The 16,555-nt window shown below is 33.4% G+C and overlaps 2 protein-coding genes and 1 pseudogene across 3 annotated transcripts in view; 2 read left to right on the plus strand and 1 right to left on the minus strand.

Annotated features, from left to right (window-relative positions):
- The window catches only part of LARP4 (La ribonucleoprotein 4), a 144,122-nt gene that overhangs the window by 65,933 nt on the left and 61,634 nt on the right, over nucleotides 1-16,555 (minus strand). The window lies entirely within an intron of this gene.
- The window catches only part of FAM186A (family with sequence similarity 186 member A), an 81,194-nt gene that overhangs the window by 3,504 nt on the left and 61,135 nt on the right, over nucleotides 1-16,555 (plus strand). The window lies entirely within an intron of this gene.
- Nucleotides 6,763-6,881, plus strand: LOC118614373 (annotated as a pseudogene).

The raw sequence follows: 16,555 nt of genomic DNA on the forward strand, positions 1-16,555 counted from the left end.
CATAATGGGAGCTCATTTGCCCTCATTATGTCGTCTTTGGTAGTTCAATTATTTTCCCCATATTTTAAAAATTGAGTGGTCTGTGTTCTTGTTATTCAATTTTGAGTATTCCTATGTATTCTGAATACAACTCCTTTATCAGACAGGTGATTTGCAAATATTTTTTCCCATTCTGTGACTTGTCTTTTTTTTTCTACTAATAGTGTCTTTCAAAGAATGAAATTTCCAAATCCTATATATCAGTGTTTGTTTTTGTAGATCATGCGTGTTCGGTGTAGTATATAAGCAATATTGCCTAACACAAAGTAACAGATGTTTTCTCCTATGCATTCTTCTAGTTTTATCCTTTTAGATTTTACATTTAGGCCTCTAATCCATTTTGTCTTAATCTTTTTTTTTTTTTCACAATCATTCTGTCTCCATTTGTTGAAAAGTCTATCTTTTCTTCATTGAATTGCATTTGCACCTTTACTGAAAATCAATTGACCATATATGTGTGTTAATGGACTCTCTAGTCTGTTCTCTTGATCTATTTGGCTATCTTTATGCCACTACCAGAGTGTCTTGATGACTGACTTTTTATAATAATTCTTGAAATCACATAATTTTAGTTCTCCAACTTTGACTTTTCAGTTATGTCCAACATCTTTTCTCACAACTTTATTTTACCCCCTTTTCCTCTTTTTGGCCTTCTTTCTCTGGAGTGACAAACTCAAACACTCATAACCTAAAAACTGTCTTTATCCTCACTGCTTTCTCTCTTTGCATTTCCATATCAAATTTTTATTAGTCTGTCAAATGCTCCCAGAAAAGTAAAAAAGTCTGTATCTTGATTGGGAATACAGAATATTGAATTTATAGATTAATTTGGAGAAAATTGAAATGTTAAATATATTGTCTTTTGACCCCTGAAAACAGTATATTTCTTCATTTGTTTATGTCTAATTTTTCTCAGAAGCACTTTGCAGTTTTCAATGTATAGATAGGTCTTGCATGCATTTAGTGAGATTTATCCCTAAGTATTTCATTTTTTTATACTATTGTTTTTAAATTTCCATTCTCAGTTGTTCACAACTATATATGGAAATGAAATAGATTTTTGTGTATTGATATTGTACACTGAAACCCAGTTATTAGTCTTCATAGATTTTCTTTGTACATTCTTTGGGATTTTCTACTTATACAATCCTGATAGAGGCAGTTTTATTTCCACTTTTCATATCCGTATGCATTTAAATTTCATTCCTACTGAGTAGCCTTCCTGTGTAAAATTGAATAGAAGTGATGAGACATCTTTACTTTGTTCTTGATGTTAGGGGAAAGGATTCAGTCTTCTACCGTTAAGTATGATAGTAGCTGTAAACATTTTATAATGCCCTTTATCAAGCTGGAGGAAATTCTTTTCCTATTATGCCAAGATTTTTGAATCAAGAATAGATATTGAGGGATTTTTTTTCAATAATTGTGTATATTGTAAAATGACCACCACCATACGTCTAGTTATCCATTACCTACATAGTTACAAATTTTTTTCTTGTAATCTTTTAAGATTTACTCTCTTAGCAACTTTCAAATAATGCAACACAGTATTATTAACTATATTCATCATTCTGTACACTACACCCACATAACTTATTAGTATTGGGTTTTGTCAAAAGCTTTTATTCCAACTAATAGAAAAATCATGTGATTTTTCCCTTTGAATCTGTTAATAAATTGCATTGATTTGTGAATATTAAACAAGCCTTGCATTTGGGGGATAAACCTCATTTACTCATGATGTAACATACTTTTTATCATCTTATATTCAATTTGTTAAAATTTTAACAATTTTTGTGTCTATGTTTACATAAATTATATTGGTTTGTAAAATCTTTGGTAATGGGCATCAGAGTAATGCTAGCTTTATAGGCTCAGGTAGAACATTCTCTACAATTTTCTTTAAGAGTTTATCAAGAATTGGCATTTTCTTTTACATTTTGGTAGAAATCACCAATTTTCAGTGAGATAAGGAAAAATAACCACTCTAACCATCTAGACTTGGGGTTCAATTCATGGGGAGGTTTTAAACAGCAAAATTCAATTTTTTAAAAATCACAGAGCTATTCAGTTTCTCTATTTCTTCCTGAGTGAGCTTTCACAATTTGTCTTTCAAGGAATTTGTTCATTTCATCTGGGCTGTTGAATTTATTGGTCTAACATTGTTCATAATTGTCCCTTATTATCCCTTCATTATCTGTAGAATCTTTAATAATGTCACCTCATTTCTGGTATTAGTAATTTGTCTTTTCTCCCTTCCCCCCTTACCAGTCTACAGGTTTATCAATTTTATTGATCTCAAAGAATCAACTTTTGATTTCGCTGATTTTTTCTAATTGCTTTTTTATTTTCTATTTTACTTATTTGCTCACTGACATTTATTATTTCATTTATACTATTTACTTTGAACACAATTTGCTCTTTTTTCAGTTTCTTAAGGTAAAAACTGAGCTCCTTGATTTGAGATATTTTTCTTTTGTAATGAGTGCTTTGTTCCATATATTTCCTCTGCAAATAAAAATTATGTGTTCTAATTTTATTCAGTTTGCTATATTCTCCTATTTGATTATTTTGACCCATAAGTTATTTAGAAGTGTTAGTTTCCAAATATTTGGAGATTTTCTTATCTATTTATTTCTAATTTAATTTTATTGGATTCATAGAACTTATTTCATATATTCTGAATCCTTGTAAATTTTTTGAAATTTGTTTTATGGTTCGGAATATTGTCTATATTGGTAAATGCTATGTATGCACTTGAATATAATTTGTATTCTTTTGAGTGGAGTACTCTATAAATAAATGTCCAGACCTGTAGAGAATTTTTATAAGAGTTTATTTGAACCAAAACTGACAATGATTGCTGGGAAGCAAGATCTCAAATGCTTCAAAGAATAAGAGTTTTTCAGTTTCTTCAATGCATTTGAAATTAAGGAGGGAACATAAGGAAGATTACATGAAGGTGGGAGAAAGCAAGGCGGGGATTGGATTAGAGGGTAGTTAACAAGATTATGTGCTTTCTTGAGGGTGGTTATGTTTTTACTTCAAAAGGTGTATAATCCTAGATGACAAAAACAATTGACAGAGCTTGCTTAAGGCAAAGATAAACCTTTCACTAAAAAAGTTATATGCCCAGAGCATGACTATGCACTATGACCTTCCCAGTTAGGAAGGTCACCCTGTGAGTTCACTTTCCATAGAAACCCTTTTTTATCCATAACTGGATTTATATATATATATATATATATATATATATATATATATATATATATATTCTTTAGAAGACCTATACCTAAAACAGAAAAGACTGAAAAGTTGAAAGCAAAAGGATGGAAAATATACTAGACAAATATTAACTGTTGATGCAGTTGTATTACTATCAGACAAAACAGACTTTAAGTGAAAAAGTATAACTGAAGATAAAGATGGTTACCATGTGATAAGATTCAATTCCATATATGATAATTCTGAACTTGCATGCCCACCTATGCTCTTAGTAACAAGGCTTGAAAATGTATATATTTAAAAAACCAAAAACAATTTGAAAAAAATCTACTATTATAATGCAATTGATAGATTAAGCCAACAAAATTGTGTTAAAGATGTAAATGGTTTGAACAACACAATAACAAGCTTCATTTAATGGATATATACAGGGACAAACATCAACTGGAAAATACATACTCTCTTAGCATTGATGAAACATTTCCAAAAACTGGCCAAACTGAAGGTCAGAGAATAATATCAAAAATTTCAAAGAATAAGTATTATACAGACCACAATGTAACCAAATTAGAAATTAATGAACAAAAGTTGGCTTAAAAAAAGTGGGAGAAACTTCAAAAGAGCTCATAGGTCAAAGAAGAAGTCATAGTAGAAATTAGAGAGTACTTAAAATAATAATAAATGCACTATATAAAATGCACACAAGATATAAGGAAAGATGTACTTTCAGGGAAATTTATACCTTATATTAGGAATTAAAGTTAAAAATGTGTAAGTTAAAGAAACAACTTAGAAGCTAGAGAAAAAAACAACAGATTAAGTCCAGAGAATATAGGATGAAGAAAAGAATAAAAGTTAAGAGCATAAATTAATAACATAAAAAAGAAAATACAATGAAGGGGCTTACGAAAGCTAATAGATGATTCTTTGAGAAGCTTAATAGAACAGTCTTCATAACAGCTGGTCAAGGAAGAAAAGACAAGGCACAAAGAAACTTATTAAGGATGAAAGAGGCGAAAAAACAAAAATGCTGCAGAGAGTGAAAAGATGGTAAGAGGCTGTGGAATATTTTGTACAATTTAGGGAAAGTAACATAGAAAGCTTAGGTGAAATGGCAAATTTTCTAGGAAAAAAATATATGATCAATTTAAGAGTCATGTGCCCACCCCAACAAAATTATCAGGGCCTAATTCTTGGAAACCTGCAAATGTTACCTTATACGGAAATGAGGTTTTTGCAGATGTGATTAAGGATTTCAAGGTAGGAAGATTATCCTGGATTTTTCAGGTGGGCCCACATACTCACAAGTGTCCTTACAGGAGAAAGGCAGAGGGAGATTTGACACATAGAGAGGAGAAAGCAATGTGTGAAGACATAGCAGAGAGAGATTTGACCTTAAAGATTGGAATAATGTTGCCACAACCAAGAAATGATGACATCCACCAGAAGTTTGCAAGAGGCAAGAAATGGATTCTGCACAAGAGCATTCAGAGGGAGTGTGGCCCTGCTGATAACTTTGATCACAGTCTAGTAACAAATTTCAGACCTCTGTCCTCCAGAACTATGAGAGAATAAATTTCTGGTTTCTTATGTCACTATGTTTGTGGACATCTGTTACAGTAGCCACAGGAAACTAACACAAAATGAAGGCAAGAATTAAAGAGGTAACATATCGTGTTGAAGTAAGGTTTGTTCCAGGAAATATATTGTTATTCACTATATTAACAGATTAAAAGAGAAAACCATAAGATCAACTCAATAGTTGTAAAAATAAAAAGGATTTGTTAAATTCGATTCATGCATGATATCTTTTAGTAAACTAGGAATAGAAGGACATAGTCTTAATTTGATAAATTGTAACTATGAAAAATTTATAGGAAACATACTTAATAGTATATTAAAATTAAATCTTTTAAAATGTGGATAAAGACAAAGATTCCCACCATTATAACTTTCAATCTCATGGTTCTAGAGATTCTAGCCAACACATTTAGACTAAAAGACACAAAAAGAATGAGGATTGAAAAGAATGGCATTGGAAAGATTTGACAAATAGTCATTTGTCAAAGATAATTATCTCACGCACACGCACAAGAAAAATCTACAAAATATTACAATTACCATAAGGCCTAAAAGGTTACTGAATATAAGATCAATACAATAGATCAATTGCTTTTCTATGTACTACCAAGAAACAGAAATTTTAAGAAAATATACCACTTATAATATCAATAGAAATATAGATACCATCTTAGTTAGGGTTGTTATAACAAAGTACCATAAACTAGGTGGCTAATAAAAAAAAGAAATTTTTCTCGTAGTTCTGGAGGCTGAAAGTTTACAATCAGGGTGCCAGCATGGTCAAGCTATGGTGAGAGCTTTTTCTTGGGTTTGGTCAAGTTCTGGTGAGAGCTCTTTCTTGGGTTGCAAACTGATGACTTCTTGCTGTGTCTTGATATAGTGAAAGGATTGAGGGAGGTCTCTGTAGTCTTTTTATGAGGGCACTAATCCCATTCATGAGGACGTCACCCACTTACCAAAGCCCCCACCTCCTAACACCACCACATGGGGGTTAGGATTTCAAAATATGAATTTTGGGAGTACATAAACTTCAGTCTATAACAGGTATTAGAAAAAAAAAACAATGTGCAAGACATTTATGTACAAATTATAAAACTCTATGGAGAGAAAATTATTGAAAGACTGTGTAGAGAGACAAACCATGTTCATGGATAGGAAGACTCAAAATGTCAATAATTCTCAAACAGAAATAGAGATCTAAAGCAAATTCAATTATAATCCAAAAAAAGTAACTCAGGAATCATGACAAGCTGATTCTAAAATTTAACAGAAGTCTACGGCCATGCTACCCTGAACACGCCCGATCCCATCTGATCACTGCTACCCTGAACACAACTGATCCCATCTGATCACAGAAGCTAAGCAGGATTGGGCATGGTTAGTACTTGGATGGGAAACCACCTAGGAAGACCAGGTGCTATAGGTGTAAAAGGTAAAAAAAAATATGGGATTGTAAGCTGACAAGGTCCTTGCAATCTGTTAGGTCAACCAAGGATTACCTCACCTTAAAAAATAAATAAATAAAATAAAATTTAACAGATGGGCTAAAGTCCAAGAATAGCCAAGACAATGGTGAAGAAGAACAAGGTAGGGTATTATCCATACTAGGTATAAAGATTTATTATAAAGCTATTCTAGTTCAAACATTGGGGCATAGGCATAGGGATAGATACATAAGACCATGAAACAGAGAACTCACTAATAGACTGTCATGGAATATAATAAATGATAGAACTGGCAGTGACTATCTGAGGGGGAAGTAGATTAATACTGAACAAATGATATTGGGGACAACTGGTTAATTTATTGCAGAAATGATTTTGGTTCCCTACTCGCACTTAAATGTAAAGGAGAATATCTTTATGACCCATGGTACAGAAAGAATGGTGAATTCCTCTACATTAAAAAAGAGATCTTGTTTACGGCCATTCCACCCTGAATGTGCCCGATCTCATCTGATCTCGGAAGCTAAGCAGGGTCAGGCCTGGTTAGTACTTGGATAGGAGACCACCTAGGAATACCAGATGCTATAGGCTTTAAAAACAAAAAAGAGAGATCTTTTGGGCAAAACACTATAGAGAGAGGAGGAAACAAGCCACGAACTGACAAAAGATACTTAATAAGTAAAAAAATAGTATTCAGAATGTATAAAGAATCCTATGAATCAATAAGAAAAATAACCCCAGAGGAAAATGAATAAAAGTATAAAGTCATCTCCTTGAATTAAAAACAAGTCATTTCATAAACACTTAAAAAGATGATCAACTTTATTATAATAGAAATTCAAATTAAACTCACAATTAGATACCATTTCATACCCATCAGATTGGCAAAAAAATTTGGAAGTTTACTAATACCACATATTGGCAGGAATGTGAACCAACAGGTATACTCATACTTTGCCATGGAAGTATAAATTGGTATGATTACTTTGGAGAACACGTTGACATCATCTTGTAAAGTTGAAGATGCACACATAATCGTACTTTTCTAATATTAGTCATATACCCTAACAGCACTATTGAGTAGATATTTAATGTGAGCTACATACATAACTAAATTTCCTAGAAACCACAATATAAAAAGTGAAAAACAGGTGAAATAAATTTAATAATTTATTTTGTTTAATCCAAAACATAATCATTTCAACATTTACTCAATATAAAAAGTATTGAGATATATACATTGTTATACTAAGTCTTTGAATTTCAGCATGTATTTTGCACTTACGTCTCAAATTGTATGCTAAATTTTCATTGGAAATACTTAAACTATATTTAGATTTCATAAAATTTACAGTTGAAGAAGTAGATTCACATACCAAGTTCTTCCAAACATATTTAAAATTTTTCCAATAAATACATCAAGTGTAAGTTTTAAAATTTCAATTAGTTTAATTTAAAATGTATTCCTATCACACTTGCCTCATTGCAATTGCTCAATAGCTGCATGTGGCTACAACTACCATATTGGACAGCACAACTCTAGGAAAGACTCTTGCATATGTGCACCAGGAAGCATAATAAAAAAATGCTTATGTCATCATTTATAAAATAACAAAACTGAAAACAAACCAATACAGGAACGGATAAGTAAACTGTAGTATATTTGTGCAATGTCATACTAAGGACATCACCATGAGTGAACCGTAGCTATACATTTCAAACTTAATAAACTAAAAAACACATTTAGGGGAAAAGCAAGTCAGAAAAATATAGAGAATGATTCAAAAACAGGCAAAACAACACAGTCTATTGTTAAGAGATGTGTGTGAAGGGTGGGGAGGGAGGTCGCTGTAGGCGAGGCAAAACTTTACTCATCTTAGGTTTTCTACTAGAACTCTTTAACAAAAGACAAATTACTAAGAGAATAACAATTGATTAACAAGCACAGTGCACATCACCTGGGAGAAACCTAATTGAAGAGTAATTCAAAGTGGCTTATATTAGCATCTTCTTCAACAGCAACAACAACAAAAATAATAAATTTGTGGAGAAATGACAGGACAAAGGAAAGATGATTTAGGCTTACAATGGTGGCAAACTCTGAAAAAAGTAAATATGTGTGGGAAGAAACTAATGGAGTAAGGTTTATTTGCAGATTCCTTTGGGGCTGACAAGTCTGTCTCCAGTAAAAATAACTTGTATCCTGCCTTTAGGCAGAAGAGGGAAAGGGTAGAGAGCTTTTCCTGCATTTGCTGCTTCCGAATTGCCTTCCACTCAAAATAATTATGTCAAAGAGGCATATTTTGGGGTGACATTCTGGTATGTCACTGTCTTTATAGTTGTGGAAATTGGTTTTCCCACAATTCTAGAGGTCAGAAATCTGAAATTGTCATTGGGCTGAAATCAACATGTCAGCAGGGCTGAACTCTCAGGACTCTTTCTCGAGGAGAATCCATTCCTTGTCCCTTGTAGCTTCTGGTGGTGGTGGGCATTCCTTGGCTGTGGCCACATAACTCCAATCTTCAAGGCCAACATCTTCAAAAATCTCTCTGCTCCATCTTCACTTTGAGACTTTTCCTCTGCATGTGTCTGTATAATATGACCTTCTACTTGCCTCTGATAAGGACACTTGTGATTGCATTATAGCCCACCTAAAAAGTCCAGGATAATCTTTCTACCTCACAACCCTTAATTTAATCACACCTACAAAGAACATTTCCATTTAAAATAACATTAACACTTTCTAGGGGTTATGACCTGATATGTTTGGAGGAGGCGCATCATTGTCTACTACAGTGTTAAAAGTATAGATAATAAAATTCAGGATAGTAGTTATCTCTAGGCATTGGGAAAGGGATACAATTGATAAGAACACAGGAGCCTTTCAAGATATTGTTTCTTCAGCTGAGGAATGGGTACACAAGTGTTCATTTTACTATTACTATTATCTGCCTCTCAGGTTCTATCCTACTCCAGATTAGACACTCAAATTATGGTGCTTTCTCTACCCACCCTCTTTCTTTGACTCCTTCACCCCAAGACACATAGTAAGCACTCAATAACCATTAACATTTAAAGTGTTTACCATGTTACCTATGGGAAAACTTTATTTATAGAGTATCTCATTTAATTTCCATGATAATCCAATATGGATTAATCCTAATTCCCTATGTCACAGATAGGAAAATTGAGACTTGAGATTTGTTTTAAGGTCATAAATGTTATATGGTGGATCCTGGAATCAAACCCAGGTCGTCTGATTCTGCCTATACATTTTTTCTTTTTTTTTTTGATTAGAGGGATTTTTAAAAATTAGGGTAAAATTCACATACAATAAAATTCACTCGTTTTGGTGTGCTATTCTGAGAATTTTGACAACCGTACACAGATGTATAACCATCACCAAAATTCAGATTTAAAACAGTTCCATCTCCTCAAAAAATTCCCCTAAGCCTCTTTGTAAGTCAACCCCTCCCCGACTCATAGCCCATGTCTCTACCATTTTCCCCTCCTGAATGCCATATAAATGGAATCATACCCTACACAGTCATTTTCATCTGTCTTAGCATAAAGCATTCACTCACCAGTAGAAGGATATTTAGGTTGTTTCCACTTTGGAGTAATTATAAATAAAGTCACTACAAACATTCACTTTGGAGTTCTTGTATAAACATACAAGATATGTTTGATATTTGTATACAGTTCATGAACACTGCGAGGTCATATGGTAGCATACATTTTTAAGAAATCACCAAACTGTTATCTTAAGTGACTTTACTATTTTGCATTCCCACCAGTGATGTATGAGAGTTTCAGTTGCTCCACATCCTTGTCTGTGCTTGGTATTATCATCATTTATTTAGATCTTCTTTGATTTATTTTCAATGATTCTTTGTTTTTTTTTTCACGTATAGATCTTGTACTTATAAGCTGCTTCATGACGAGAATATGTTGTAAATGTGTCATTACACAATTTTGTCATTGAGCGAATATCATAGAGTGTATAGAGTGTAGTTTTGATATTTGTATACAGGTCTCCTAACCTGTGAACATGTTAAACAATGGTGGCTTTTTATAGATTCTTTGGGAATTTTTACAGAAACCTAGATGTAATAGCTTACTACACACCTAGGCTATATGGTATACCCTATTGCTCTTAGGATATAAACCTATATAGCATGTTACTATACTGAACACTATAGGCAATTGTAACACAATGGTATTTGTGTATCTAAATATATCTAAACACAAGAAAGGTACAGTGATTACATAGTATAAAAGATAGTGCTCAGCCTACCACTGAAGAAAGGTCAGCAGCCCCCACTCCTCAAGCCACTGAATGGGTAGGAACAACCATTGAGTGGTCTTCCATAAATTCTTAAACAAAATGGAAATAGGTTAATGGAAAATAAATAGTTTCTAAAAGTTTATAATTAAATAAATTAATTAATCGATAATAGAAATGGCACACCTATATAGAGCACTTACTATGAATGGAGCTTACAGAACTAGAAGTTGTCTGGGTGAGTCAGTGAGTGAGTAGTAAGTGAATGTGAGGGCCTAGGACATTTCTGTACACTACTGTAGTCTTTATAAACACTGTACACTTAGGTTTCACTAAAATTGTAAAACAACATGAGATTAAACTAAGTGCAAGAATCAACAAACCATTCAAGAGACACGATAAATACAAGATGTACAAGGCTGCAGCTAGCATAACATGGCATAATGTTTTACAGCAAATTTTATAAGTAGAAAGAGTACACTCTAAAATAATGATAAAAAATATAGTATATACATAAACCAGTAATATAGTCATTTATTACCATTATCAAATATTATGTACATAATTATATTGTTATACTTTTATACAACTGGCAACACAGACTTGTTTACACCAGCCTTACCAATAACAGGTGAATAATGCATTGTGCTATGACTTTACCACCCTACAGTATCACTAGATGATAGGAATTTTTCAGCTCTATTGTAATTTTATGGGACCACTGTGGTATATGTGGTCCGTTATGGACCAAAATATCATTATATGGTATATGAATTTATTTTGTTAGATTTATACGTATGTATTTCATGTTTTCAGTATAGTTGCAAACGGTATGATTTTATTAAATTTCAGTTTCCAATTGTTTATTGCTAGTGTATAGAGTGTAGATTTGATATTTGTATACAGTTCTCCTAACCTGTGAACATGTTAAACAATGGTGGCTTTTTATAGATTCTTTGGGAATTTTTACATAGGTTTTTTTTTTTTCTGTAAATAGAAACCATCTTATTTATCCCTTTTCAATCTATATTATTTCATTTCCTTATCTTACTGTATTGGATAGGACCTTATATAATGTTGAATGAAAGTGATTAGAATAGAATCCTTAGAGCACTTTAGACTGTGACCATTAAATATGGTGCTAGCTGTAAATTTTTTGTAAATGCCTTTATCATAAGGTTGAAAAAGTTACTCTCTATTTCTAGTTTGTTATAGAATTTTTTTTTAAATCATGAATGAACATCAAATTTTATCAACTAATTTTTCTGCATCTATTGAAATAATCACATGGTTTTTCTTCTTTAGTCTGTTGATATGGCGAATTACATTTATTAATTTTTCAATCTTAAATCAGCCTTGTATACCAGGAATAAACCCCACTTGTTCCTGATGTTATCTTTTTATATATTGTTTGACTCCATTTTCTAATATTTTGTTAAGCACTTTTGTGACAATAGTCATGATGAATATTGGTTTGTAATTTAATTTTGTTATGTCTGTGTCTGGTTTTGGTATCATGATAATGCTGGCCTCAAAGAATGAGTTGGGAAGTGTTCCTCTCCAATTTTCTGTAAGAATCTATGAGCAATTGGTTACCTTGTAATGTTATTCTTCATCATTTGACCTAGCAAACTTTGTCTGTGTTCTGCTGTGTACTTGACTTAAATTATTTGCAGCAACTGGATCCCCTCTATTTGATTGGTATATTTTCAGAACCTAACATCTGATTGTTCTTTTTTAAAAGAGTTTATCCTCAGCATCCTTTTTTTTGTCTTTATTGAAATATAATAGATAGTTGTTTGTATTTACGTTGTACAATTCAATGTACATTAAATGTAGTTGGCATACAATAATATACCAGTTTCAGTTGTATAGCAGTGCTCAGATATCCACATAACTCGCAACATGATCACAGCACTAAATCTAGTACCCCCTCCCCACTTACATATTTATTACATTGTTGTCCATCTTCCCCATGCTACATTCTACATCTCCATGTCTATTCTGCAACTATCTATTTGTACTTCTTAATCCCTTTGCCTTTTTTTGTCCTCCAACCCCCTCCCATCTAGTATCCCTCAAAATATTCTCGGTATCTGTGAATTTATCTCTGCTTTTCTTGCTGTTAACTTTCTTCTTTAGATTCCACATGTATGTGAAATCATGTGATATTTGTCTTTCTCTATCTGACCCATTTCATTCAACACAATATCTTCTAGGTACATGAAGGCAATATCTTTTTCCATCCCCTTCCTTTTAGTCTGTGTGTGTCTTTTAATCTGAAATGAGTCTCTTGTAGGCAGGATATACAAGGGTCTTGTTTTCTTATTCACTCAGCCACTCTATCTTTTGGTTGGAACACTTAATTCTTTTCCATCTGAGGTACTTGTTGATAGGAATGTAGTTATTACTATTCTTATTCCTGTTTTTGATACATGTTTTTTCTTCTTAAAGAAGTCCCTCCAACACTTCCTATAATAATGACTTGGTGTTGATGAATTCCTTTAGCTTATTTTTGTCCTTCAACTCTAAATGATAGCTTTGCTGGATAAAGTATTCTGGGCTATAGATACTGGGTTTTCATCACTTTAAGTATTTGTGCCAAGTCCTTGTGTCCTGCAAAGTTTCTTTTAAGAAATCAGCTGCTAGTCTTGTGGGTGCTCCCTTGTAGGTAATTAACTGCTTTTCTCTTGCTGCTTTTAAAATTCTCTCTTTGTAGTTAACCTTTGGCATTTGAATTATGATATGTCTTGGTGTGGGCCTCTTCTTTCTTGGGACACTCCGAGTTTCCTGGGGTCGTATGTCTATTTCTTTCACCAGGTTACAGAAGTTTTCCATCATTATTTCTTCAAATAGCTCTTTAACTTCTCGTTTTTTTCCAGTACCCCTATGACACAATATTTTTACATTTAATAGTGTCCCATAGACTCCTTAAAATTATTACCGTAATCTTGGCTTCTTTTTTCTTGCCATTCTAATTGAGTGTCCTTGGCTTTCCCATCCTCTACATAGGTCATTTGATCCTCTTCTTTATTCATTTTGTTCATTCCATTTAATATACTTCTCATCTCAGATAATGTATTCTTAATTTCTGACTGGTTCCCTTTTAAAATTTCCATTTCCATTTTTATGTTTTTTTATCTCTTTGTTAAGGTTCTCACTGAATTCATCTACACTTCCCCTTAGTTCATTGAGCATCTTTATAACATCTTTATAACCAGTGTTTTGAACTCTGCATCTGTGAGGTTGCTCAACTCCATTATTTCTGGATCTCTGTTCTGTTCTCTCATATGGTTTCTGCTTCTTTGTCTTCCCATTTTGGCTGCCTTTCTGGGTCTGTTTCTATGTACTAAGCAAAACTCATAAGTCTCCTGGTCTTATTAGTGTGGCTTTGTGTGGCAGGTGTCCAGTGGCACAGTCCTGAGAGGGGTTCAGTGGCACGGTCCTCAGAGGGGTTCAAATTTAGCCCCAGCTTGTGCCCCTCCAGAGCCACTTGTTAAGATTCAGCAAGCAATCCACAGATTCTCTGCTTATAGTTGCCTCTAAAGGCAACACCAGAAACCGAGGCTAGTTGCCTCCAGTGTGAGTCTAGGCACTGCTCACCAAGGGGCACCTAGGTGAGCATATCTGGATGTGGCTTGGGTCGGGTGGCAAATTGAGGGAGGTCGAATTTCAAGGAATCCTCTGGGTGGAAGACGTCTCCGGTATGAGAGTGCTCAGTCTGTGCACTGGGAGGAGGGAGGGCTCAACAGAGGAACAATGGATACCACTGGCACTTCTGGACAGAGTGAGTCTCCCCTCAGCCCTCACTCCAAAAACTTAGTGTCCCCCTGTAAGTCCCTTGTGCCCCTAAGCTGCCAAATTGGTGCTGGTGTTCAGAGCAAGCAGGTCCATCTCACTGCAAAAGTCTGCTTGTGGACAAGGCCCTTTAAGAGAGGTGGCTGCCGCAGCCTCTGCACCACTCAGCAGCTAGGAACTGGACAGCTTAGGGTCCTCACCCTGTCCTACCTTCTGCTGTTGCAGAGTGATTTCTTAGTGCTCTTCCTAATTGTATGGCTTGTTGATCTAGATCTCAGGCTATTTTCCTTGCTGTTTGCTCTTTGTTTCTGTCACAACTTTAATCTGGTCACCAGAGGGATGAACAGAGCCTCTATCATCTGTGCCATTTTTTTCATCTAATAACTTTTTTTAAATTAAAATAAATTAATTGTAATTGTAGCAAAATACACATACTGTAAAATTTGCCATCTTAACCATTTTTAAGTGTAAAGTTCAATACTGTTAAGTATATACACATTGTTGTGCAATCAATGTTCAGAACGTTTTCATTTTGCAAAACTGAAATGCTTCACCTATTAAACAACAACACTCCATTTCCCTTTCCCCCCAGCCTTGGAAACCACCATTCTTTGTTTCTATAAATTTGACTTTAAGTGGAAACATACAGTATTTACCTTTTTATGACTGGCTTATTTCACTTAACATAATGTCTTAAGATTAATACATGCAGCATGTGTCAGAATTTTCTTTATTTTTAAGACTGAATAATGTTTCATTGCATGTGTATATCACATTTTGTTTATCCATTCATCTATCAATGGACACTTGAGTTGTTTCTACCTCTTGGCTGTTATGAGTAATCTTGCTATGAATATAGGTGTACAAATATTTCTTAAGGAGTCTGCTTTCAATTCTTTTGGGTATATACCCAGAAGAATTGCTGAATCACATGATAATTCTATTCTTAATATTTATACTGTTTACATTTTTTTACAGTCGACCATCAGTCAGTGTTATTTTATATTAGTTTCAAGTGTACAGCATAGTGGTTAGACCTTTATATAATTTACTATTTTCATACTGTTTCCCACAGTGGCTGCACCATTTTATATTTCCACCAACAGTGCACAAGTGTTCCAATTTTTCACATCCTCACCAATATATTTTTTTTTAAAGTAGCCATCTTAATGGGTATGAAGTGAAATCTCATTGCGATTTTGATTTGTACTTCCCTAATAATTAGTGATGTTAAGCTTTTTTTCATATGCTTGTTGGCCATTTGTATACCTTTTTTTGAATATCTGTTCAAGTCTTATGCCCATTTTTGGAGTTTCTTTTTTGATGTTGTAAGAGTCGTATATATATTATGAATATTAACTCCTTATCAAATACATATTTACCAAATATTTTATTCCATTCTATCGGTTGCCTTTTCACTCTATTGTGTCCATTGATGCACAAAGTTTTAAATTTTGATTTAATCCAATTTCTCTATTTTTACTTTTGTTGCCTGTGGTTTGGTATCATATATAAGAAATCATTGCCAAATCCAATGTCCTAAAGCTTTTCCCTCTAAGTTTTCTTCTGTTTTGTAGTTTTAGGTCTTACGATTAGGTTGCTGAGCCACTTTGAGTTAATTTTTGTATATGCTATGAGTTGGATATCCAGTTTTTCCAATACTGTTTGTCAAAAGACTGTCCTGTCAACATTGAATGGTCTTGCCACCCTTCTTAAAATCATTTGACCATACATGGGAAAGTTTATTTCTGGACTCTCTATACTATTACATTGGTCTGTCTTTATGCCAATCTGCTGTTTTAATTACTGTAGCTTTGTAGTAAAATTTGGAAATAAGAAGTGTAAGCTCTACAACTTTATTATTCTTTCTCAAGACTGTTTTGGGTATTTGACATACCTTGAGATTCCATATGAATTTTAGGATGCAATTTTTCTATTTCTGCAAAAAATACCATTGGGATTCTGTTAGGGGTTGCATTGAATCTATGGATGGATCGTCTTAGCAATATTGTCTTCCAATCCATGAACATGAAATGTCTTTTCATTTATATGTTTTCTTTAATTTCTTTTAGTAACATTTTGTAGTGAAAATCACAGGTATGCAAATCTTTTGCTTCCTTGATTACATTTATTCCAAGTATTCTTTTGATGATATTTTAAGTGGAATTGCTTTCTTAACTTC

The sequence above is a fragment of the Rousettus aegyptiacus genome, unplaced genomic scaffold (genome assembly GCF_014176215.1).
Source record: "Rousettus aegyptiacus isolate mRouAeg1 unplaced genomic scaffold, mRouAeg1.p scaffold_m13_p_2, whole genome shotgun sequence".
NCBI classification, from domain to species: Eukaryota; Metazoa; Chordata; class Mammalia; order Chiroptera; family Pteropodidae; genus Rousettus; species Rousettus aegyptiacus.